Source organism: Alosa pseudoharengus, unplaced genomic scaffold, assembly GCF_046254945.1.
Source record: "Alosa pseudoharengus isolate Yale_2024_CS ecotype anadromous, Long Island Sound unplaced genomic scaffold, YU_APseudo_1.1 YU_APseudo_1.1_scf_68, whole genome shotgun sequence".
Classification (NCBI taxonomy): domain Eukaryota; kingdom Metazoa; phylum Chordata; class Actinopteri; order Clupeiformes; family Clupeidae; genus Alosa; species Alosa pseudoharengus.
The window spans coordinates 39,901-64,340 of record NW_027468857.1 but is presented as its reverse complement, the minus strand read 5'-3'; the positions used below and the strand labels follow the sequence as shown (position 1 = coordinate 64,340).

Genomic DNA, 24,440 nt, shown 5'->3' with positions numbered 1-24,440 from the left:
GACGTGAAATAAAAAATAATTTGGACAATATCTGACAGATTTTGAAATTTGTCAAAAATCTGTCTTTTGTCCTGACCCCAGACCTTATGTGAAAACTAAGAAAAACTGAAAAGTACTAAAAAAAATCAGACCAATTTTAATTCACTTTTTTTGCCCTAGTTCATGCATTTCACATGTCTAGAAGTGAAATAAAATATAATTTGGACAATATCTGACATATTTTGAAATTTGTCAAAAATCTGTCTTTTGTCCTGACCCCGGACCTTATGTGAAAACTAAGAAAAACTGAAAGGTACTAAAAAAAATCAAACCAATTTTGTTACACTTTTTTGCACTTGTTCGTGCATTTCACATGTCTAGACGTGAAATAAAAAATAATTTGGACAATATCTGACATATTTTGAAATTTGTCAAAAATCTGTCTTTTGTCCTGACCCCGGACCTTGTGTGAAAACTAAGAAAAACTGAAAGGTACTAAAAAAAATCAAACCAATTTTGTTACACTTTTTTGCCCTAGTTCATGCATTTCACATGTCTAGAAGTGAAATAAAATATAATTTGGACAATATCTGACATATTTTGAAATTTGTCAAAAATCTGTCTTTTGTCCTGACCCCGGACCTTATGTGAAAACTAAGAAAAACTGAAAGGTACTAAAAAAAATCAAACCAATTTTGTTACACTTTTTTGCACTTGTTCGTGCATTTCACATGTCTAGACGTGAAATAAAAAATAATTTGGACAATATCTGACATATTTTGAAATTTGTCAAAAATCTGTCTTTTGTCCTGACCCCGGACCTTGTGAGAAAACTAAGAAAAACTGAAAGGTACTAAAAAAAATCAAACCAATTTTGTTACACTTTTTTGCACTTGTTCGTGCATTTCACATGTCTAGACGTGAAATAAAAAATAATTTGGACAATATCTGACATATTTTGAAATTTGTCAAAAATCTGTCTTTTGTCCTGACCCCGGACCTTGTGTGAAAACTAAGAAAAACTGAAAGGTACTAAAAAAAATCAAACCAATTTTGTTACACTTTTTTGCCCTAGTTCATGCATTTCACATGTCTAGACATGAAATAAAAAATAATTTGGACAATATCTGACATATTTTGAAATTTGTCAAAAATCTGTCTTTTGTCCTGACCCCGGACCTTGTGTGAAAACTAAGAAAAACTGAAAGGTACTAAAAAAAATCAAACCAATTTTGTTACACTTTTTTGCACTTGTTCGTGCATTTCACATGTCTAGACGTGAAATAAAAAATAATTTGGACAATATCTGACATATTTTGAAATTTGTAAAAAATCTGTCTTTTATCCTGACCCCGGACCTTATGTGAAAACTAAGAAAAACTGAAAAGTACTAAAAAAAATCAAACCAATTTTTTTACACTTTTTTGCCCTAGTTCATGCATTTCACATGTCTAGACGTGAAATAAAAAATGATTTGGACAATATCTGACATATTTTGAAATTTGTCAAAAATCTGTATTTTGTCCTGACCCCGGACCTTGTGTGAAAACTAAGAAAAACTGAAAGGTACTAAAAAAAATCAAACCAATTTTGTTACACTTTTTTGCCCTAGTTCATGCATTTCACATGTCTAGAAGTGAAATAAAAAATGATTTGGACAATATCTGACAGATTTTGAAATTTGTCAAAAATCTGTCTTTTGTCCTGACTCCGGACCTTATGTGAAAACTAAGAAAAACTGAAAGGTACTAAAAAAAATCAAACCAATTTTGTTACACTTTTTTGCACTTGTTCGTGCATTTCACATGTCTAGACGTGAAATAAAAAATAATTTGGACAATATCTGACAGATTTTGAAATTTGTCAAAAATCTGTCTTTTGTCCTGACCCCAGACCTTATGTGAAAACTAAGAAAAACTGAAAAGTACTAAAAAAAATCAGACCAATTTTAATTCACTTTTTTTGCCCTAGTTCATGCATTTCACATGTCTAGAAGTGAAATAAAATATAATTTGGACAATATCTGACATATTTTGAAATTTGTCAAAAATCTGTCTTTTGTCCTGACCCCGGACCTTATGTGAAAACTAAGAAAAACTGAAAGGTACTAAAAAAAATCAAACCAATTTTGTTACACTTTTTTGCACTTGTTCGTGCATTTCACATGTCTAGACGTGAAATAAAAAATAATTTGGACAATATCTGACATATTTTGAAATTTGTCAAAAATCTGTCTTTTGTCCTGACCCCGGACCTTGTGTGAAAACTAAGAAAAACTGAAAGGTACTAAAAAAAATCAAACCAATTTTGTTACACTTTTTTGCCCTAGTTCATGCATTTCACATGTCTAGAAGTGAAATAAAAAATAATTTGGACAATATCTGACATATTTTGAAATTTGTCAAAAATCTGTCTTTTGTCCTGACCCCGGACCTTATGTGAAAACTAAGAAAAACTGCAAGGTACTAAAAAAAAATCAGACCAATTTGTTTTCACTTTTTTTGCCCTAGTTCATGCATTTCACATGTCTAGAAGTGAAATAAAAAATAATTTGGACAATATCTGACATATTTTGAAATTTGTCAAAAATCTGTCTTTTGTCCTGACCCCGGACCTTATGTGAAAACTAAGAAAAACTGAAAGGTATTAAAAAAAATCAAACCAATTTTGTTACACTTTTTTGCACTTGATCATGCATTTCACATGTCTAGACGTGAAATAAAAAATGATTTGGACAATATCTGACATATTTTGAAATTTGTCAAAAATCTGTCTTTTGTCCTGACCCCGGACCTTATGTGAAAACTAAGAAAAACTGAAAGGTACTAAAAAAAATCAAACCAATTTTGTTACACTTTTTTGCCCTAGTTCATGCATTTCACATGTCTAGAAGTGAAATAAAAAATGATTTGGACAATATCTGACATATTTTGAAATTTGTCAAAAATCTGTCTTTTGTCCTGACTCCGGACCTTATGTGAAAACTAAGAAAAACTGAAAGGTACTAAAAAAAATCAAACCAATTTTGTTACACTTTTTTGCACTTGTTCGTGCATTTCACATGTCTAGAAGTGAAATAAAACATTATTTGGACAATATCTGACATATTTTGAAATTTGTCAAAAATCTGCCTTTTGTCCTGACCCCGGACCTTATGTGAAAACTAAGAAAAACTGAAAAGTACAAAAAAAAATCAAACCAATTTTGTTACACTTTTTTGCACTAGTTCGTGCATTTCACATGTCTAGAAGTGAAATAAAAAATAATTTGGACAATATCTGACATATTTTGAAATTTGTCAAAAATCTGTCTTTTGTCCTGGCCCCGGACCTTATGTGAAACTTAAGAAAAACTGAAAAGTACTAAAAAAAATCAGACCAATTTGTTTTCACTTTTTTTGCCCTAGTTCATGCATTTCACATGCCTAGAAGTGAAATAACAAATAATTTGGACAATATCTGACATATTTTGAAATTTGTCAAAAATCTGTCTTTTGTCCTGACCCCGGACCTTATGTGAAAACTAAGAAAAACTGCAAGGTACTAAAAAAAAATCAGACCAATTTGTTTTCACTTTTTTTGCCCTAGTTCATGCATTTCACATGTCTAGAAGTGAAATAAAAAATAATTTGGACAATATCTGACATATTTTGAAATTTGTCAAAAATCTGTCTTTTGTCCTGACCCCGGACCTTATGTGAAAACTAAGAAAAACTGAAAGGTACTAAAAAAAATCAAACCAATTTTGTTACACTTTTTTGCACTTGATCATGCATTTCACATGTCTAGACGTGAAATAAAAAATGATTTGGACAATATCTGACATATTTTGAAATTTGTCAAAAATCTGTATTTTGTCCTGACCCCGGACCTTGTGTGAAAACTAAGAAAAACTGAAAGGTACTAAAAAAAATCAAACCAATTTTGTTACACTTTTTTGCCCTAGTTCATGCATTTCACATGTCTAGAAGTGAAATAAAAAATGATTTGGACAATATCTGACAGATTTTGAAATTTGTCAAAAATCTGTCTTTTGTCCTGACTCCGGACCTTATGTGAAAACTAAGAAAAACTGAAAGGTACTAAAAAAAATCAAACCAATTTTGTTACACTTTTTTGCCCTAGTTCATGCATTTCACATGTCTAGAAGTGAAATAAAATATAATTTGGACAATATCTGACATATTTTGAAATTTGTCAAAAATCTGTCTTTTGTCCTGACCCCGGACCTTATGTGAAAACTAAGAAAAACTGAAAGGTACTAAAAAAAATCAAACCAATTTTGTTACACTTTTTTGCACTTGTTCGTGCATTTCACATGTCTAGACGTGAAATAAAAAATAATTTGGACAATATCTGACATATTTTGAAATTTGTCAAAAATCTGTCTTTTGTCCTGACCCCGGACCTTGTGTGAAAACTAAGAAAAACTGAAAGGTACTAAAAAAAATCAAACCAATTTTGTTACACTTTTTTGCCCTAGTTCATGCATTTCACATGTCTAGAAGTGAAATAAAATATAATTTGGACAATATCTGACATATTTTGAAATTTGTCAAAAATCTGTCTTTTGTCCTGACCCCGGACCTTATGTGAAAACTAAGAAAAACTGAAAGGTACTAAAAAAAATCAAACCAATTTTGTTACACTTTTTTGCACTTGTTCGTGCATTTCACATGTCTAGACGTGAAATAAAAAATAATTTGGACAATATCTGACATATTTTGAAATTTGTCAAAAATCTGTCTTTTGTCCTGACCCCGGACCTTGTGAGAAAACTAAGAAAAACTGAAAGGTACTAAAAAAAATCAAACCAATTTTGTTACACTTTTTTGCCCTAGTTCATGCATTTCACATGTCTAGACATGAAATAAAAAATAATTTGGACAATATCTGACATATTTTGAAATTTGTCAAAAATCTGTCTTTTGTCCTGACCCCGGACCTTGTGTGAAAACTAAGAAAAACTGAAAGGTACTAAAAAAAATCAAACCAATTTTGTTACACTTTTTTGCACTTGTTCGTGCATTTCACATGTCTAGACGTGAAATAAAAAATAATTTGGACAATATCTGACATATTTTGAAATTTGTAAAAAATCTGTCTTTTATCCTGACCCCGGACCTTATGTGAAAACTAAGAAAAACTGAAAAGTACTAAAAAAAATCAAACCAATTTTTTTACACTTTTTTGCCCTAGTTCATGCATTTCACATGTCTATAAGTGAAATAAAAAATGATTTGGACAATATCTGACATATTTTGAAATTTGTCAAAATTCTGTCTTTTGTCCTGACCCCGGACCTTATGTGAAAACTAAGAAAAACTGCAAGGTACTAAAAAAAAATCAAACCAATTTTGTTACACTTTTTTGCACTTGTTCGTGCATTTCACATGTCTAGACGTGAAATAAAAAATAATTTGGACAATATCTGACATATTTTGAAATTTGTAAAAAATCTGTCTTTTATCCTGACCCCGGACCTTATGTGAAAACTAAGAAAAACTGAAAAGTACTAAAAAAAATCAAACCAATTTTTTTACACTTTTTTGCCCTAGTTCATGCATTTCACATGTCTAGACGTGAAATAAAAAATGATTTGGACAATATCTGACATATTTTGAAATTTGTCAAAAATCTGTATTTTGTCCTGACCCCGGACCTTGTGTGAAAACTAAGAAAAACTGAAAGGTACTAAAAAAAATCAAACCAATTTTGTTACACTTTTTTGCCCTAGTTCATGCATTTCACATGTCTAGAAGTGAAATAAAAAATGATTTGGACAATATCTGACAGATTTTGAAATTTGTCAAAAATCTGTCTTTTGTCCTGACTCCGGACCTTATGTGAAAACTAAGAAAAACTGAAAGGTACTAAAAAAAATCAAACCAATTTTGTTACACTTTTTTGCACTTGTTCGTGCATTTCACATGTCTAGACGTGAAATAAAAAATAATTTGGACAATATCTGACAGATTTTGAAATTTGTCAAAAATCTGTCTTTTGTCCTGACCCCAGACCTTATGTGAAAACTAAGAAAAACTGAAAAGTACTAAAAAAAATCAGACCAATTTTAATTCACTTTTTTTGCCCTAGTTCATGCATTTCACATGTCTAGAAGTGAAATAAAATATAATTTGGACAATATCTGACATATTTTGAAATTTGTCAAAAATCTGTCTTTTGTCCTGACCCCGGACCTTATGTGAAAACTAAGAAAAACTGAAAGGTACTAAAAAAAATCAAACCAATTTTGTTACACTTTTTTGCACTTGTTCGTGCATTTCACATGTCTAGACGTGAAATAAAAAATAATTTGGACAATATCTGACATATTTTGAAATTTGTCAAAAATCTGTCTTTTGTCCTGACCCCGGACCTTGTGTGAAAACTAAGAAAAACTGAAAGGTACTAAAAAAAATCAAACCAATTTTGTTACACTTTTTTGCCCTAGTTCATGCATTTCACATGTCTAGAAGTGAAATAAAAAATAATTTGGACAATATCTGACATATTTTGAAATTTGTCAAAAATCTGTCTTTTGTCCTGACCCCGGACCTTATGTGAAAACTAAGAAAAACTGCAAGGTACTAAAAAAAAATCAGACCAATTTGTTTTCACTTTTTTTGCCCTAGTTCATGCATTTCACATGTCTAGAAGTGAAATAAAAAATAATTTGGACAATATCTGACATATTTTGAAATTTGTCAAAAATCTGTCTTTTGTCCTGACCCCGGACCTTATGTGAAAACTAAGAAAAACTGAAAGGTATTAAAAAAAATCAAACCAATTTTGTTACACTTTTTTGCACTTGATCATGCATTTCACATGTCTAGACGTGAAATAAAAAATGATTTGGACAATATCTGACATATTTTGAAATTTGTCAAAAATCTGTCTTTTGTCCTGACCCCGGACCTTATGTGAAAACTAAGAAAAACTGAAAGGTACTAAAAAAAATCAAACCAATTTTGTTACACTTTTTTGCCCTAGTTCATGCATTTCACATGTCTAGAAGTGAAATAAAAAATGATTTGGACAATATCTGACATATTTTGAAATTTGTCAAAAATCTGTCTTTTGTCCTGACTCCGGACCTTATGTGAAAACTAAGAAAAACTGAAAGGTACTAAAAAAAATCAAACCAATTTTGTTACACTTTTTTGCACTTGTTCGTGCATTTCACATGTCTAGAAGTGAAATAAAACATTATTTGGACAATATCTGACATATTTTGAAATTTGTCAAAAATCTGCCTTTTGTCCTGACCCCGGACCTTATGTGAAAACTAAGAAAAACTGAAAAGTACAAAAAAAAATCAAACCAATTTTGTTACACTTTTTTGCACTAGTTCGTGCATTTCACATGTCTAGAAGTGAAATAAAAAATAATTTGGACAATATCTGACATATTTTGAAATTTGTCAAAAATCTGTCTTTTGTCCTGGCCCCGGACCTTATGTGAAACTTAAGAAAAACTGAAAAGTACTAAAAAAAATCAGACCAATTTGTTTTCACTTTTTTTGCCCTAGTTCATGCATTTCACATGCCTAGAAGTGAAATAACAAATAATTTGGACAATATCTGACATATTTTGAAATTTGTCAAAAATCTGTCTTTTGTCCTGACCCCGGACCTTATGTGAAAACTAAGAAAAACTGCAAGGTACTAAAAAAAAATCAGACCAATTTGTTTTCACTTTTTTTGCCCTAGTTCATGCATTTCACATGTCTAGAAGTGAAATAAAAAATAATTTGGACAATATCTGACATATTTTGAAATTTGTCAAAAATCTGTCTTTTGTCCTGACCCCGGACCTTATGTGAAAACTAAGAAAAACTGAAAGGTACTAAAAAAAATCAAACCAATTTTGTTACACTTTTTTGCACTTGATCATGCATTTCACATGTCTAGACGTGAAATAAAAAATGATTTGGACAATATCTGACATATTTTGAAATTTGTCAAAAATCTGTATTTTGTCCTGACCCCGGACCTTGTGTGAAAACTAAGAAAAACTGAAAGGTACTAAAAAAAATCAAACCAATTTTGTTACACTTTTTTGCCCTAGTTCATGCATTTCACATGTCTAGAAGTGAAATAAAAAATGATTTGGACAATATCTGACAGATTTTGAAATTTGTCAAAAATCTGTCTTTTGTCCTGACTCCGGACCTTATGTGAAAACTAAGAAAAACTGAAAGGTACTAAAAAAAATCAAACCAATTTTGTTACACTTTTTTGCACTTGTTCGTGCATTTCACATGTCTAGACGTGAAATAAAAAATAATTTGGACAATATCTGACAGATTTTGAAATTTGTCAAAAATCTGTCTTTTGTCCTGACCCCGGACCTTGTGTGAAAACTAAGAAAAACTGAAAGGTACTAAAAAAAATCAAACCAATTTTGTTACACTTTTTTGCCCTAGTTCATGCATTTCACATGTCTAGAAGTGAAATAAAATATAATTTGGACAATATCTGACATATTTTGAAATTTGTCAAAAATCTGTCTTTTGTCCTGACCCCGGACCTTATGTGAAAACTAAGAAAAACTGAAAGGTACTAAAAAAAATCAAACCAATTTTGTTACACTTTTTTGCACTTGTTCGTGCATTTCACATGTCTAGACGTGAAATAAAAAATAATTTGGACAATATCTGACATATTTTGAAATTTGTCAAAAATCTGTCTTTTGTCCTGACCCCGGACCTTGTGAGAAAACTAAGAAAAACTGAAAGGTACTAAAAAAAATCAAACCAATTTTGTTACACTTTTTTGCACTTGTTCGTGCATTTCACATGTCTAGACGTGAAATAAAAAATAATTTGGACAATATCTGACATATTTTGAAATTTGTCAAAAATCTGTCTTTTGTCCTGACCCCGGACCTTGTGTGAAAACTAAGAAAAACTGAAAGGTACTAAAAAAAATCAAACCAATTTTGTTACACTTTTTTGCACTTGTTCGTGCATTTCACATGTCTAGACGTGAAATAAAAAATAATTTGGACAATATCTGACATATTTTGAAATTTGTAAAAAATCTGTCTTTTATCCTGACCCCGGACCTTATGTGAAAACTAAGAAAAACTGAAAAGTACTAAAAAAAATCAAACCAATTTTTTTACACTTTTTTGCCCTAGTTCATGCATTTCACATGTCTATAAGTGAAATAAAAAATGATTTGGACAATATCTGACATATTTTGAAATTTGTCAAAATTCTGTCTTTTGTCCTGACCCCGGACCTTATGTGAAAACTAAGAAAAACTGCAAGGTACTAAAAAAAAATCAAACCAATTTTTTTACACTTTTTTGCCCTAGTTCATGCATTTCACATGTCTAGAAGTGAAATAAAAAATGATTTGGACAATATCTGACATATTTTGAAATTTGTCAAAATTCTGTCTTTTGTCCTGACCCCGGACCTTATGTGAAAACTAAGAAAAACTGAAAAGTACTAAAAAAAATCAGACCAATTTTTTTTCACTTTTTTTGCCCTAGTTCATGCATTTCACATGTCTAGAAGTGAAATAAAAAATAATTTGGACAATATCTGAGAGATTTTGAAATTTGTCAAAAATCTGTCTTTTATCCTGACCCCGGACCTTATGTGAAAACTAAGAAAAACTGCAAGGTACTAAAAAAAATCAAACCAATTTTTTTACACTTTTTTGCCCTAGTTCATGCATTTCACATGTCTAGAAGTGAAATAAAAAATTATTTGTACAATATCTGACATATTTTGAAATTTGTCAAAAATCTGTCTTTTGTCCTGACCCCGGACCTTATGTGAAAACTAAGAAAAACTGAAAGGTACTAAAAAAAATCAAACCAATTTTGTTACACTTTTTTGCACTTGTTCGTGCATTTCACATGTCTAGACGTGAAATAAAAAATAATTTGGACAATATCTGACATATTTTGAAATTTGTCAAAAATCTGTCTTTTGTCCTGACCCCGGACCTTGTGTGAAAACTAAGAAAAACTGAAAGGTACTAAAAAAAATCAAACCAATTTTGTTACACTTTTTTGCCCTAGTTCATGCATTTCACATGTCTAGAAGTGAAATAAAAAATTATTTGTACAATATCTGACATATTTTGAAATTTGTCAAAAATCTGTCTTTTGTCCTGACCCCGGACCTTATGTGAAAACTAAGAAAAACTGAAAGGTACTAAAAAAAATCAAACCAATTTTGTTACACTTTTTTGCACTTGTTCGTGCATTTCACATGTCTAGACGTGAAATAAAAAATAATTTGGACAATATCTGACACATTTGAAATTTGTCAAAAATCTGTCTTTTGTCCTGACCCCGGACCTTATGTGAAAACTAAGAAAAACTGAAAAGTACTAAAAAAAAATCAAATCAATTTTGTTACACTTTTTTGCACTAGTTCATGCATTTCACATGTCTAGACGTGAAATAAAAAATAATTTGGACAATATCTGACATATTTTGAAATTTGTCAAAAATCTGTCTTTTGTCCTGACCCCAGACCTTATGTGAAAACTAAGAAAAACTGCAAGGTACTAAAAAAAAATCAAACCAATTTTTTCACACTTTCTTGCCCTAGTTCATGCATTTCACATGTCTAGAAATTAAATAAAAAATGATTTGGACAATATCTGACAGATTTTGAAATTTGTCAAAAATCTGTCTTTTGTCCTGACCCCGGACCTTATGTGAAAACTAAGGAAAACTGAAAGGTACTAAAAAAAAATCAAACCAAATTTTTTACACTTTTTTGCCCTAGTTCATGCATTTCACATGTCTAGACGTGAAATAAAAAATAATTTGGACAATATCTGACATATTTTGAAATTTGTCAAAAATCTGTCTTTTGTCCTGACCCCGGACCTTATGTGAAAACTAAAAAAAACTGAAAGGTACTAAAAAAAATCAAACCAATTTTTTTACACTTTTTTGCCCTAGTTCATGAATTTCACATGTCTAGACGTGAAATAAAAAATAATTTGGACAATATCTGACATATTTTGAAATTTGTCAAAAATCTATCTTTTGTCCTGACCCCGGACCTTGTGAGAAAACTAAGAAAAACTGAAAGGTATTAAAAAAAACCAAACCAATTTTGTTACACTTTTTTGCACTTGTTCGTGCATTTCACATGTCTAGACGTGAAATAAAAAATAATTTGGACAATATCTGACATATTTTGAAATTTGTCAAAAATCTGTCTTTTGTCCTGACCCCGGACCTTATGTGAAAACTAAGAAAAACTGAAAAGTACTAAAAAAAATCAGACCAATTTTTTTTCACTTTTTTTGCCCTAGTTCATGCATTTCACATGTCTAGAAGTGAAATAAAAAATAATTTGGACAATATCTGACATATTTTGAAATTTGTCAAAAATCTGTCTTTTGTCCTGACCCCGGACCTTGTGAGAAAACTAAGAAAAACTGAAAGGTACTAAAAAAAATTAAACCAATTTTGTTACACTTTTTTGCACTTGTTCGTGCATTTCACATGTCTAGACGTGAAATAAAAAATAATTTGGACAATATCTGACATATTTTGAAATTTGTCAAAAATCTGTCTTTTGTCCTGACCCCGGACCTTGTGAGAAAACTAAGAAAAACTGAAAGGTACTAAAAAAAATCAAACCAATTTTGTTACACTTTTTTGCACTTGTTCGTGCATTTCACATGTCTAGAAGTGAAATAAAAAATAATTTGGACAATATCTGACATATTTTGAAATTTGTCAAAAAACTGTCTTTTGTCCTGACCCCGGACCTTGTGTGAAAACTAAGAAAAACTGAAAGGTACTAAAAAAAATCAAACCAATTTTGTTACACTTTTTTGCCCTAGTTCATGCATTTCACATGTCTAGAAGTGAAATAAAAAATAATTTGGACAATATCTGACATATTTTGAAATTTGTCAAAAATCTGTCTTTTGTCCTGACCCCGGACCTTATGTGAAAACTAAGAAAAACTGCAAGGTACTAAAAAAAAATCAGACCAATTTCTTTTCACTTTTTTTGCCCCAGTTCATGCATTTCACATGTCTAGAAGTGAAATAAAAAATGATTTGGACAATATCTGACAGATTTTGAAATTTGTCAAAAATCTGTCTTTTGTCCTGACCCCGGAAAACTAAGAAAAACTGAAAAGTACTAAAAAAAATCAGACCAATTTTTTTTCACTTTTTTTGCCCTAGTTCATGCATTTCACTAGCCTGACGTAGTCATACTCAATTCTAGTCAGAATTTGAGTCTGATACTGCTCCATAGAGCTGTGATTATGGGGCGTGTTTCAAACGAACCAGGAAAAAAAATGCCTCTGCACTCAATTGGATAGACCTACAACCAATCAGAGCAACGGAGTGTGTGACGTATGTTAAGCGACGCATAGTTGATGTCAACAGAACTCAACTGCACGCTAGAAGAAGAAAATGTGAGCGATTTTCGCAGGTGTTGTAAAAATAATGTAAGGATACACGGAGTTCTTCAACACACGAACCTCATTTTTGAGAGAAACAGTAAAGGTGAATGCATATACGATCAAGTTATCCGTTTAGGATTACAACTCCACAACACTGCAAACAAATCGCATCGCATTTGTCGGTCCTGTCAGAACTTTATAACACGGTTGGAACGCGACATGCCCGTGTTTAAAAAATGGACAGAAGACGAAGGAGACCAGCCTGAAGAACCGTGTTCATCTGAGGCATCAGAGACGCCCCGGACTCTGAAGAAGTTCTGCCCCAATCCGTCAACTCCAACCGGTACAAAAACGCGAAGAAGCATTACAGAGGTAAGCTTGTTAATACATTTCTACTTCTTATGATATGACTATGAGAATAACCTCGATTGCCACGTTTCACATTAGTTAATAGTGAGTCGTGATTATTGTCCAATGTGATAAACACTGTGCATTCCCACAATCCTCATTTCCGTGAAATCTATCTATGATTAAATCATCTAGTCATATTTTGACATGCCTAGTATTCTGGAAGCCAGCCCGAATTTCAGTGTAGTGTGAGCAAATGTTACCAGGATAAACTTGTACCTGATGTGTAAGTTGGCCTCTGTCACTTTGTCAATATGTAGAAACTTCATTTTGTAATGGACTAGCATGTTATCCAACCCCCACTTCTGTGCTCTGCACCTCTGTGGGGGGTGGGCAGTGTTTCTCTGACCTGCTCAGCAATTGCATCTGGTGTCACCATATTTAACAGTCTGTATTTTCCAATGTATTGTCAATGCACGTTAAACTTATTAGGCTATACTGTAATTCTTCACACTGATGTGTTCACTTATATTTCAGGTTGTCACCCATTTTCCATCCACTTGACCTCCACCTGGAACACCTAAACAATTTTCTCAAATCATTTATGAGAGGATTGGGACCAAACATGTCAGAAATGTCAGCAGCCAGAATCAGTAGGTCCTTTGGCATCGTCAAAGAGCTAATGGACAAAACGGACACAGAGCTGGAGCTGACAAGGCCGGCTGGCATTCATCATGTGGCCCGAGAACAGGACGTTTTAACACTGGTAAACGTTTTCAGGGAGACACAACTTTCCCAACAAAAATCACCCAGGCAGGCAGTCTCATGCATTCCCGAATTTCAAGAGAAACTTATTGGCAAAGCTGAATTACCAGGAGAAAATAATGGACTGGCAAAATGTGCCTATTTAAATAATTAAGTAAATGTGAAATGTAAATGGTGATGGTAATTTGTAAATATTGTTTTCGTAAATGACAATGTAAATAATTTTCATATAATAGTTTAGTAGTATCCACGTTCTTGAAAACATTTTTGTGTTTTCTTATTGGTTGTATGTTCAAAGTTCAGCGTATATCTTCAAACATTACCTATTATGTGTAGATATTAAAAATCTTTATTGACATGTCTTATTGTTTGTCTTTAAATGCAGAAACATCACCAACCAGTACAGAAGTATAAACCATTTTAATTTTATTCAAAAATATTAATGTAACAGAGGTAAAAAAAAAGGCATTTTCACAACAACAGGACCCTGAAGCTACAAATTTGAGCCTGAATTTGAAGCTAGCCTGAGATCTTCAACATTGACAAGCCTGATTCCAAGTTACTTGGGGATGATTGTATCTTATCCTCATCCTCGTCATCAAAGTAACCAGTGTAATCCATGTCAACCTGAACACGGTCATCCTGAACAACACAGTCATCAAACAAATTAGTTTGACTCTGTTCGATGTCATCAAAAACCTCATGCATAATTCATAGTATCTCTTTTGCATGTTCCAGCTTGTATGTAGGGAGATTATGGATAATGAAGTCCAGGTCAAATATCTGTGTGCACTGTTCTAAAACTGATCAATGAGTTCATCTCCAAAACCAGTGCAGGCTGTGTCGACTGTGTAAAGTGGTATGTTTTTATGGTCCTGAAGTAAACTACTCCTGTAAGTTTGTAACAGTTCCCTGATCAAAAGTGTGCCCTTAGGTGTGACTATTCTGTGTTTGTGGTGTGATGAAACCTCCCCTTGAAAGTGTTCATATTTGGGGATTAGCTCCCCACAACCTTCAGGTTCACAAGAACAAACAGAATGGCAGTGAGTGCAGCACAGATGTCCTAGATCAACAGATGTGGTGTGTTCCTCAAAATGGCAGTACAAAGCTTTCCGCAGACAACTAGTGACTCCATTAAAGTACCGTCTTAACTGCTGGGTCAAGCTTTGTACTAACATCCCTCACAATCCAGTGTAGGCACTCCAGTGTATGGCCAGGTACTTTAATCAGACCCACTCTGATTTTGTTCTGTTTGGGCTCAGGGCCAAATTTATTGGATTGTCCATCTGAAGCTGTTTCATAACCCTGGCTCTGGATTCCCGATCAGCAGAAGCGGTCAATGTCAGCACAGGTGTACCTGGAATATATAGCAGTACAAAAAGCAACCAATAAGTAACAGTAAAAATAAGAAATTATGAGTAGTATCATTTAGTACTTTTTAATGACTGTACTGACATCTAAAAAGAATACATCACTTATAAGGGGTACAGTGACTAGCCTACCAATATGGGTATGGTGCTTGAGTACATAAAGCAACACCCAAATGCCCTTCTGCCCTTTTGCAGCCTGACCACTGATAGAAATAAAACAGTAACCTACATTAGAATGTTTTAACAGCTAGTTCGCTACAATCACACTAAAACGTTATGATTGTACCAAGTCTGAGTTAGCGAACGTACAACGATACCTAGGCTACTATGTTTACAACATGGGATTCATATCACGACATTGGGAGTTATTTACTAAGTCAGACAGTTAGACTCTCTTACCATTTGTAAGTTAGATGAACTTCGTCCACGACGATACCCATTACGTTGGCTTGAAAAACATCGGAGCCTAGCATGTCCCTCCACTTGTTGTTCAGCAGCCAGGATTCCGGGCTTCAAAAAAGGATCTGGCAACGACCGCTGGCTATATCCACCTCGTCGTGCAAGCCGAGTTGCATCGCCGTGATGCCCATTTCAGTTGCTTCGGCAAAAAACATCTTTATTATCAACAAATGCCTTGATCCCGTTACTCTGTTCCTCTTTTAAAATTAATTCGCTGTCGATATCTTCTAGAACAGACCTGATAGCAGAATCTACACATCTCAATTCTCCAGCGGCAGCCATCGTTGTTGTAAACGAATTCAACCCAAGCGCTCTTTGGTGACGTGGTGGATTACGTTACTGTTGAGCATCTGTCCATCATCGTATAAAGCCCGCCCTGACAATTTGATTGGCCCGCCAGTATTTGGGCGAGCATACTCGCGCCACTATTGATCAATGCCAGACCGAACTTCCCGACCTCAAACGTTGTGGGCGGGACTAAGTTCGGAATGGCACCCAGGCTAGCATTTCACATGTCTAGAAGTGAAATAAAAAATAATTTGGACAATATCTGACATATTTTGAAATTTGTCAAAAATCTGTCTTTTGTCCTGACCCCGGACCTTGTGAGAAAACGAAGAAAAACTGAAAGGTACTAAAAAAAATCAAACCAATTTTGTTACACTTTTTTGCACTTGTGCATTTCACATGTCTAGACGTGAAATAGAATATAATTTGGACAATATCTGACATATTTTGAAATTTGTCAAAAATCTGTCTTTTGTCCTGACCCCGGACCTTATGTGAAAACTAAGAAAAACTGCAAGGTACTAAAAAAAAATCAGACCAATTTTTTTTCACTTTTTTTGCCCTAGTTCATGCATTTCACATGTCTAGAAGTGAAATAAAAAATAATTTGGACAATATCTGACATATTTTGAAATTTGTCAAAAATCTGTCTTTTGTCCTGACCCCGGACCTTATGTGAAAACTAAGAAAACCTGAAAGGTGCTAAAAAAAATCAAACCAATTTTTTTACACTTTTTTGCCCTAGTTCATGCATTTCACATGTCTAGAAATGAAATAAAAAATGATTTGGACAATATCTGACAGATTTTGAAATTTGTCAAAAATCTGTCTTTTGTCCTGACCCCGGACCTTATGTGAAAACTAAGAAAAACTGAAAGGTACTAAAAAAAATCAAACCAATTTTTTTTCACTTTTTTTGCCCTAGTTCATGCATTTCACATGTCTAGAAGAGAAATAAAAAATAATTTGGACAATATCTGACAGATTTTGAAATTTGTCAAAAATCTGTCTTTTGTCCTGACCCCGGACCTTATGTGAACACTAAGAAAAACTGAAAGGTACTAAAAAAATCAAACCAATGTTTTTACACTTTTTTGCCCTAGTTCATGCATTTCATATGTCTAGAAGTGAAATAAAAAATGATTTGGACAATATCTGAGAGATTTTGAAATTTGTCAAAAATCTGTCTTTTATCCTGACCTTATGTGAAAACTAAGAAAAACTGAAAAGTACTAAAAAAAATCAAACGAATTTTGTTACACTTTTTTGCACTAGTTCATGCATTTCACATGTCTAGAAATTAAATAAAAAATGATTTGGACAATATCTGACAGATTTTGAAATTTGTCAAAAATCTGTCTTTTGTCCTGACCCCGGACCTTATGTGAAAACTAAGAAAAACTGCAAGGTACTAAAAAAAAATCAAACCAATTTTTTCACACTTTCTTGCCCTAGTTCATGCATTTCACATGTCTAGAAATTAAATAAAAAATGATTTGGACAATATCTGACATATTTTGAAATTTGTCAAAATTGTGTCTTTTGTCCTGACCCCGGACCTTATGTGAAAACTAAGAAAAACTGCAAGGTACTAAAAAAAAATCAAACCAATTTTTTTACACTTTTTTGCCCTAGTTCATGCATTTCACATGTCTATAAGTGAAATAAAAAATGATTTGGACAATATCTGACATATTTTGAAATTTGTCAAAATTCTGTCTTTTGTCCTGACCCCGGACCTTATGTGAAAAATAAGAAAAACTGCAAGGTACTAAAAAAAAATCAAACCAATTTTTTCACACTTTCTTGCCCTAGTTCATGCATTTCACATGTCTAGAAATTAAATAAAAAATGATTTGGACAATATCTGACAGATTTTGAAATTTGTCAGAAATCTGTATTTTGTCCTGTCCCCGGACCTTATGTGAAAACTAAGAAAAACTGAAAGGTACTAAAAAAAATCAAACCAATTTTTTTACACTTTTTTGCCCTAGTTCATGCATTTCACATGTCTATAAGTGAAATAAAAAATGATTTGGACAATATCTGACATATTTTGAAATTTGTCAAAATTCTGTCTTTTGTCCTGACCCCGGACCTTATGTGAAAAATAAGAAAAACTGCAAGGTACTAAAAAAAAATCAAACCAATTTTTTCACACTTTCTTGCCCTAGTTCATGCATTTCACATGTCTAGAAATTAAATAAAAAATGATTTGGACAATATCTGACAGATTTTGAAATTTGTCAAAAATCTGTCTTTTGTCCTGACCCCGGACCTTATGTGAAAACTAAAAAAAACTGAAAGGTACTAAAAAAAATCAAACCAATTTTTTTACACTTTTTTGCACTAGTTCATGCATTTCACATGTCTAGACGTGAAATAAAAAATAATTTGGACAATATCTGACATATTTTGAAATTTGTCAAAAATCTGTCTTTTGTCCTGACCCCGGACCTTATGTGAAAACTAAGAAAAACTGAAAAGTACAAAAAAAAAATCAAACCAATTTTGTTACACTTTTTTGCACTAGTTCATGCATTTCACATGTCTAGACGTGAAATAAAAAATAATTTGGACAATATCTGACATATTTTGAAATTTGTCAAAAATCTATCTTTTGTCCTGACCCCGGACCTTATGTGAAAACTAAGAAAAACTGCAAGGTACTAAAAAAAAATCAAACCAATTTTTTTACACTTTTTTGCCCTAGTTCATGCATTTCACATGTCTATAAGTGAAATAAAAAATGATTTGGACAATATCTGACATATTTTGAAATTTGTCAAAAATCTGTCTTTTGTCCTGACCCCGGACCTTATGTGAAAACTAAGAAAAACTGCAAGGTACTAAAAAAAAATCAAACCAATTTTTTCACACTTTCTTGCCCTAGGTCATGCATTTCACATGTCTAGAAGTGAAATAAAAAATGATTTGGACAATATCTGACATATTTTGAAATTTGTCAAAAATCTGTCTTTTGTCCTGACCCCGGACCTTATGTGAAAACTAAAAAAAACTGAAAGGTACTAAAAAAAATCAAACCAATTTTTTTACACTTTTTTGCACTAGTTCATGCATTTCACATGTCTAGACGTGAAATAAAAAATAATTTGGACAATATCTGACATATTTTGAAATTTGTCAAAAATCTGTCTTTTGTCCTGACCCCGGACCTTATGTGAAAACTAAGAAAAACTGAAAAGTACTAAAAAAAATCAGACCAATTTTTTTTCACTTTTTTTGCCCAAGTTCATGCATTTCACATGTCTAGAAGTGAAATAAAAAATAATTTGGACAATATCTGAGAGATTTTGAAATTTGTCAAAAATCTGTCTTTTATCCTGACCCCGGACCTTATGTGAAAACTAAGAAAAACTGAAAAGTACAAAAAAAAAATCAAACCAATTTTGTTACACTTTTTTGCACTAGTTCATGCATTTCACATGTCTAGACGTGAAATAAAAAATAATTTGGACAATATCTGACATATTTTGAAATTTGTCAAAAATCTGTCTTTTGTCCTGACCCCGGACCTTATGTGAAAACTAAAAAAAACTGAAAGGTACTAAAAAAAATCAAACCAATATTTTTACACTTTTTTGCACTAGTTCATGCATTTCACATGTCTAGAAGTGAAATAAAAAATGATTTGGACAATATCTGAGAGATTTTGAAATTTGTCAAAAATCTGTCTTTTATCCTGACCCCGGACCTTATGTGAAAACTAAGAAAAACTGAAAAGTACTAAAAAAAATCAAACGAATTTTGTTACACTTTTTTGCACTAGTTCATGCATTTCACATGTCTAGAAATTAAATAAAAAATGATTTGGACAATATCTGACATATTTTGAAATTTGTCAAATTCTGTCTTTTGTCCTGACCCCGGACCTTATGTGAAAACTAAGAAAAACTGCAAGGTACTAAAAAAAAATCAAACCAATTTTTTTACACTTTTTTGCCCTAGTTCATACATTTCACATGTCTATAAGTGAAATAAAAAATGATTTGGACAATATCTGACATATTTTGAAATTTGTCAAAAATCTGTCTTTTGTCCTGACCCCGGACCTTATGTGAAAACTAAGAAAAACTGCAAGGTACTAAAAAAAAATCAAACCAATTTTTTCACACTTTTTTGCCCTAGTTCATGCATTTCACATGTCTAGAAGTGAAATAAAAAATAATTTGGACAAAAATCTGTCTTTTATCCTGACCCCGGACCTTATGTGAAAACTAAGAAAAACTGAAAAGTACTAAAAAAAATCAAACCAATTTTGTTACACTTTTTTGCCCTAGTTCATGCATTTCACATGTCTAGAAGTGAAATAAAAAATAATTTAAGCCAATATCTTACATTTTTTGAAATTTCTCAGAAATCTGTCTTTTGTCCTGACCCCGGACCTTATGTGAAAACTAAGAAAAACTGAAAAGTATTAAAAAAAATCAAACCAATTTTGTTACACTTTTTTGCCCTAGTTCATGCATTTCACATGTCTAGAAGTGAAATAAAAAATAATTTAAGCCAATATCTGACATTTTTTGAAATTTGTCAAAAATCTGTCTTTTGTCCTGACCCCGGACCTTATGTGAAAACTAAGAAAAACTGAAAAGTACTAAAAAAAATCAGACCAATTTTTTTCACTTTTTTTGCCCTAGTTCATGCATTTCACATGTCTAGAAGTGAAATAAAAAATAATTTGCACAATATCTGACAGATTTTGAAATTTGTCAAAATTCTGTCTTTTGTCCTGACCCCGGACCTTATGTGAAAACTAAGAAAAACTGAAAGGTACTAAAAAAAATCAAACCAATTTTGTTACACTTTTTTGCCCTAGTTCATGCATTTCACATGTCTAGACGTGAAATAAAAAATAATTTGGACAATATCTGACATATTTTGAAATTTGTCAAAAATCTGTCTTTTGTCCTGACCCCGGACCTTATGTGAAAACTAAGAAAAACTGAAAGGTACTAAAAAAAATCAAGACAATTTTTTTTCACTTTTTTTGCCCTAGTTCATGCATTTCACATGTCTAGAAGTGAAATAAAAAATAATTTGGACAATATCTGACATATTTTGAAATTTGTCAAAAATCTGTCTTTTGTCCTGACCCCGGACCTTATGTGAAAACTAAGAAAAACTGAAAAGTACAAAAAAAAATCAGACCAATTTTTTTTCACTTTTTTTGCCCTAGTTCATGCATTTCACATGTCTAGACGTGAAATAAAAAATAATTTGGACAATATCTGACATATTTTGAAATTTGTCAAAAATCTGTCTTTTGTCCTGACCCCGGACCTTATGTGAAAACTAAGAAAAACTGAAAGGTACTAAAAAAAATCAAACCAATTTTGTTACACTTTTTTGCACTTGTTCGTGCATTTCACATGTCTAGACGTGAAATAAAAAATAATTTGGACAACATCTGACATATTTTGAAATTTGTCAAAAATCTGTCTTTTGTCCTGACCCCGGACCTTATGTGAAAACTAAGAAAAACTGCAAGGTACTAAAAAAAATCAGACCAATTTTTTTTCACTTCTTTTGCCCTAGTTCATGCATTTCACATGTCTAGACGTGAAATAAAAAATAATTTGGACAATATCTGACATATTTTGAAATTTGTCAAAAATCTGTCTTTTGTCCTGACCCCGGACCTTATGTGAAAACTAAGAAAAACTGAAAGGTACTAAAAAAAATCAAACCAATTTTGTTACACTTTTTTGCACTTGTTCGTGCATTTCACATGTCTAGACGTGAAATAAAAAATAATTTGGACAATATCTGACATATTTTGAAATTTGTCAAAAATCTGTCTTTTGTCCTGACCCCGGACCTTATGTGAAAACTAAGAAAAACTGAAAGGTACTAAAAAAAATCAAACCAATTTTGTTACACTTTTTTGCACTTGTTCGTGCATTTCACATGTCTAGACGTGAAATAAAAAATAATTTGGACAATATCTGACATATTTTGAAATTTGTCAAAAATCTGTCTTTTGTCCTGACCCCGGACCTTATGTAAAAACTAAGAAAAACTGAAAGGTACTAAAAAAAATCAAACCAATTTTGTTACACTTTTTTGCACTAGTTCGTGCATTTCACATGTCTAGACGTGAAATAAAAAATAATTTGGACAATATCTGACATATTTTGAAATTTGTCAAAAATCTGTCTTTTGTCCTGACCCCGGACCTTGTGTGAAAACTAAAAAAAACTGAAAGGTACTAAAAAAAATCAAACCAATTTTTTTACACTTTTTTGCCCTAGTTCATGCATTTCACATGTCTATAAGTGAAATAAAAAATGATTTGGACAATATCTGACATATTTTGAAATTTGTCAAAATTCTGTCTTTTGTCCTGACCCCGGACCTTATGTGAAAACTAAGAAAAACTGAAAAGTACTAAAAAAAATCAGACCAATTTTTTTTCACTTTTTTTGCCCTAGTTCATGCATTTCACATGTCTAGACGTGAAATAAAAAATAATTTGGACAATATCTGACATATTTTGAAATTTGTCAAAAATCTGTCTTTTGTCCTGACCCCGGACCTTGTGTGAAAACTAAGAAAAACTGAAAGGTACTAAAAAAAAATCAAACCAATTTTGTTACACTTTTTTGCCCTAGTTCATGCATTTCACATGTCTAGAAGTGAAATAAAAAATGATTTGGACAATATCTGACATATTTTGAAATTTGTCAAAAATCTGTCTTTTGTCCTGACCCCGGACCTTATGTAAAAACTAAGAAAAACTGAAAGGTACTAAAAAAAATCAAACCAATTTTGTTACACTTTTTTGCACTAGTTCGTGCATTTCACATGTCTAGACGTGAAATAAAAAATAATTTGGACAATATCTGACATATTTTGAAATTTGTCAAAAATCTGTCTTTTGTCCTGACCCCGGACCTTGTGTGAAAACTAAAAAAAACTGAAAGGTACTAAAAAAAATCAAACCAATTTTTTTACACTTTTTTGCCCTAGTTCATGCATTTCACATGTCTATAAGTGAAATAAAAAATGATTTGGACAATATCTGACATATTTTGAAATTTGTCAAAATTCTGTCTTTTGTCCTGACCCCGGACCTTATGTGAAAACTAAGAAAAACTGCAAGGTGCTAAAAAAAATCAAACCAATTTTTTTACACTTTTTTGCCCTAGTTCATGCATTTCACATGTCTAGAAGTGAAATAAAAAATGATTTGGACAATATCTGACATATTTTGAAATTTGTAAAAAATCTGTCTTTTGTCCTGACCCCGGACCTTATGTGAAAACTAAGAAAAACTGAAAAGTACTAAAAAAAAATCAAACCAATTTTGTTACACTTTTTTGCACTAGTTCATGCATTTCACATGTCTAGACGTGAAATAAAAAATAATTTGGACAATATCTGACATATTTTGAAATTTGTCAAAAATCTGTCTTTTGTCCTGACCCCGGACCTTATGTGAAAACTAAAAAAAACTGAAAGGTACTAAAAAAAATCAAACCAATTTTTTTACACTTTTTTGCCCTAGTTCATGCATTTCACATGTCTATAAGTGAAATAAAAAATGATTTGGACAATATCTGACATATTTTGAAATTTGTCAAAATTCTGTCTTTTGTCCTGACCCCGGACCTTATGTGAAAACTAAGAAAAACTGAAAAGTACTAAAAAAATTCAGACCAATTTTTTTTCACTTTTTTTGCCCTAGTTCATGCATTTCACATGTCTAGAAGTGAAATAAAAAATAATTTGGACAATATCTGACATATTTTGAAATTTGTCAAAAATCTGTCTTTTGTCCTGACCCCGGACCTTATGTGAAAACTAAAAAAAACTGAAAGGTACTAAAAAAAATCAAACCAATTTTTTTACACTTTTTTGCCCTAGTTCATGCATTTCACATGTCTATAAGTGAAATAAAAAATGATTTGGACAATATCTGACATATTTTGAAATTTGTCAAAATTCTGTCTTTTGTCCTGACCCCGGACCTTATGTGAAAACTAAGAAAAACTGAAAAGTACTAAAAAAAATCAAACCAATTTTTTTTCACTTTTTTTGCCCTAGTTCATGCATTTCACATGTCTAGAAGTGAAATAAAAAATGATTTGGACAATATCTGACATATTTTGAAATTTGTCAAAATTCTGTCTTTTGTCCTGACCCCGGACCTTATGTGAAAACTAAGAAAAACTGCAAGGTACTAAAAAAAAATCAAACCAATTTTTTCACACTTTCTTGCCCTAGTTCATGCATTTCACATGTCTAGAAATTAAATAAAAAATGATTTGGACAATATCTGACAGATTTTGATATTTGTCAGAAATCTGTATTTTGTCCTGACCCCGGACCTTATGTGAAAACTAAGAAAAACTGAAAAGTACAAAAAAAAAATCAAACCAATTTTGTTACAGTTTTTTGCCCTAGTTCATGCATTTCACATGTCTAGAAGTGAAATAAAAAATGATTTGGACAATATCTGACAGATTTTGAAATTTGTCAAAAATCTGTCTTTTGTCCTGACCCCGGACCTTATGTGAAAACTAAGAAAAACTGAAAAGTACTAAAAAAAAATCAAACCAATTTTGTTACACTTTTTTGCACTAGTTCATGCATTTCACATGTCTAGACGTGAAATAAAAAATAATTTGGACAATATCTGACATATTTTGAAATTTGTCAAAAATCTGTCTTTTGTCCTGACCCCGGACCTTATGTGAAAACTAAAAAAAACTGAAAGGTACTAAAAAAAATCAAACCAATTTTTTTACACTTTTTTGCCCTAGTTCATGCATTTCACATGTCTATAAGTGAAATAAA

The 24,440-nt window shown here is 31.9% G+C and overlaps 1 long non-coding RNA gene across 1 annotated transcript; it reads right to left on the bottom strand.

Annotated features, from left to right (window-relative positions):
- Positions 1-13,911: 13,911 nt before the first annotated feature.
- LOC143109046 (uncharacterized) lies at positions 13,912-15,830 on the bottom strand. Its single transcript, XR_012983805.1, has 2 exons — positions 15,270-15,830; positions 13,912-14,857 (listed from the first exon to the last, which is right to left on the bottom strand). It is a non-coding gene; the product is annotated as an uncharacterized LOC143109046 (long non-coding RNA).
- Between the last annotated feature and the right edge of the window lie 8,610 nt (positions 15,831-24,440).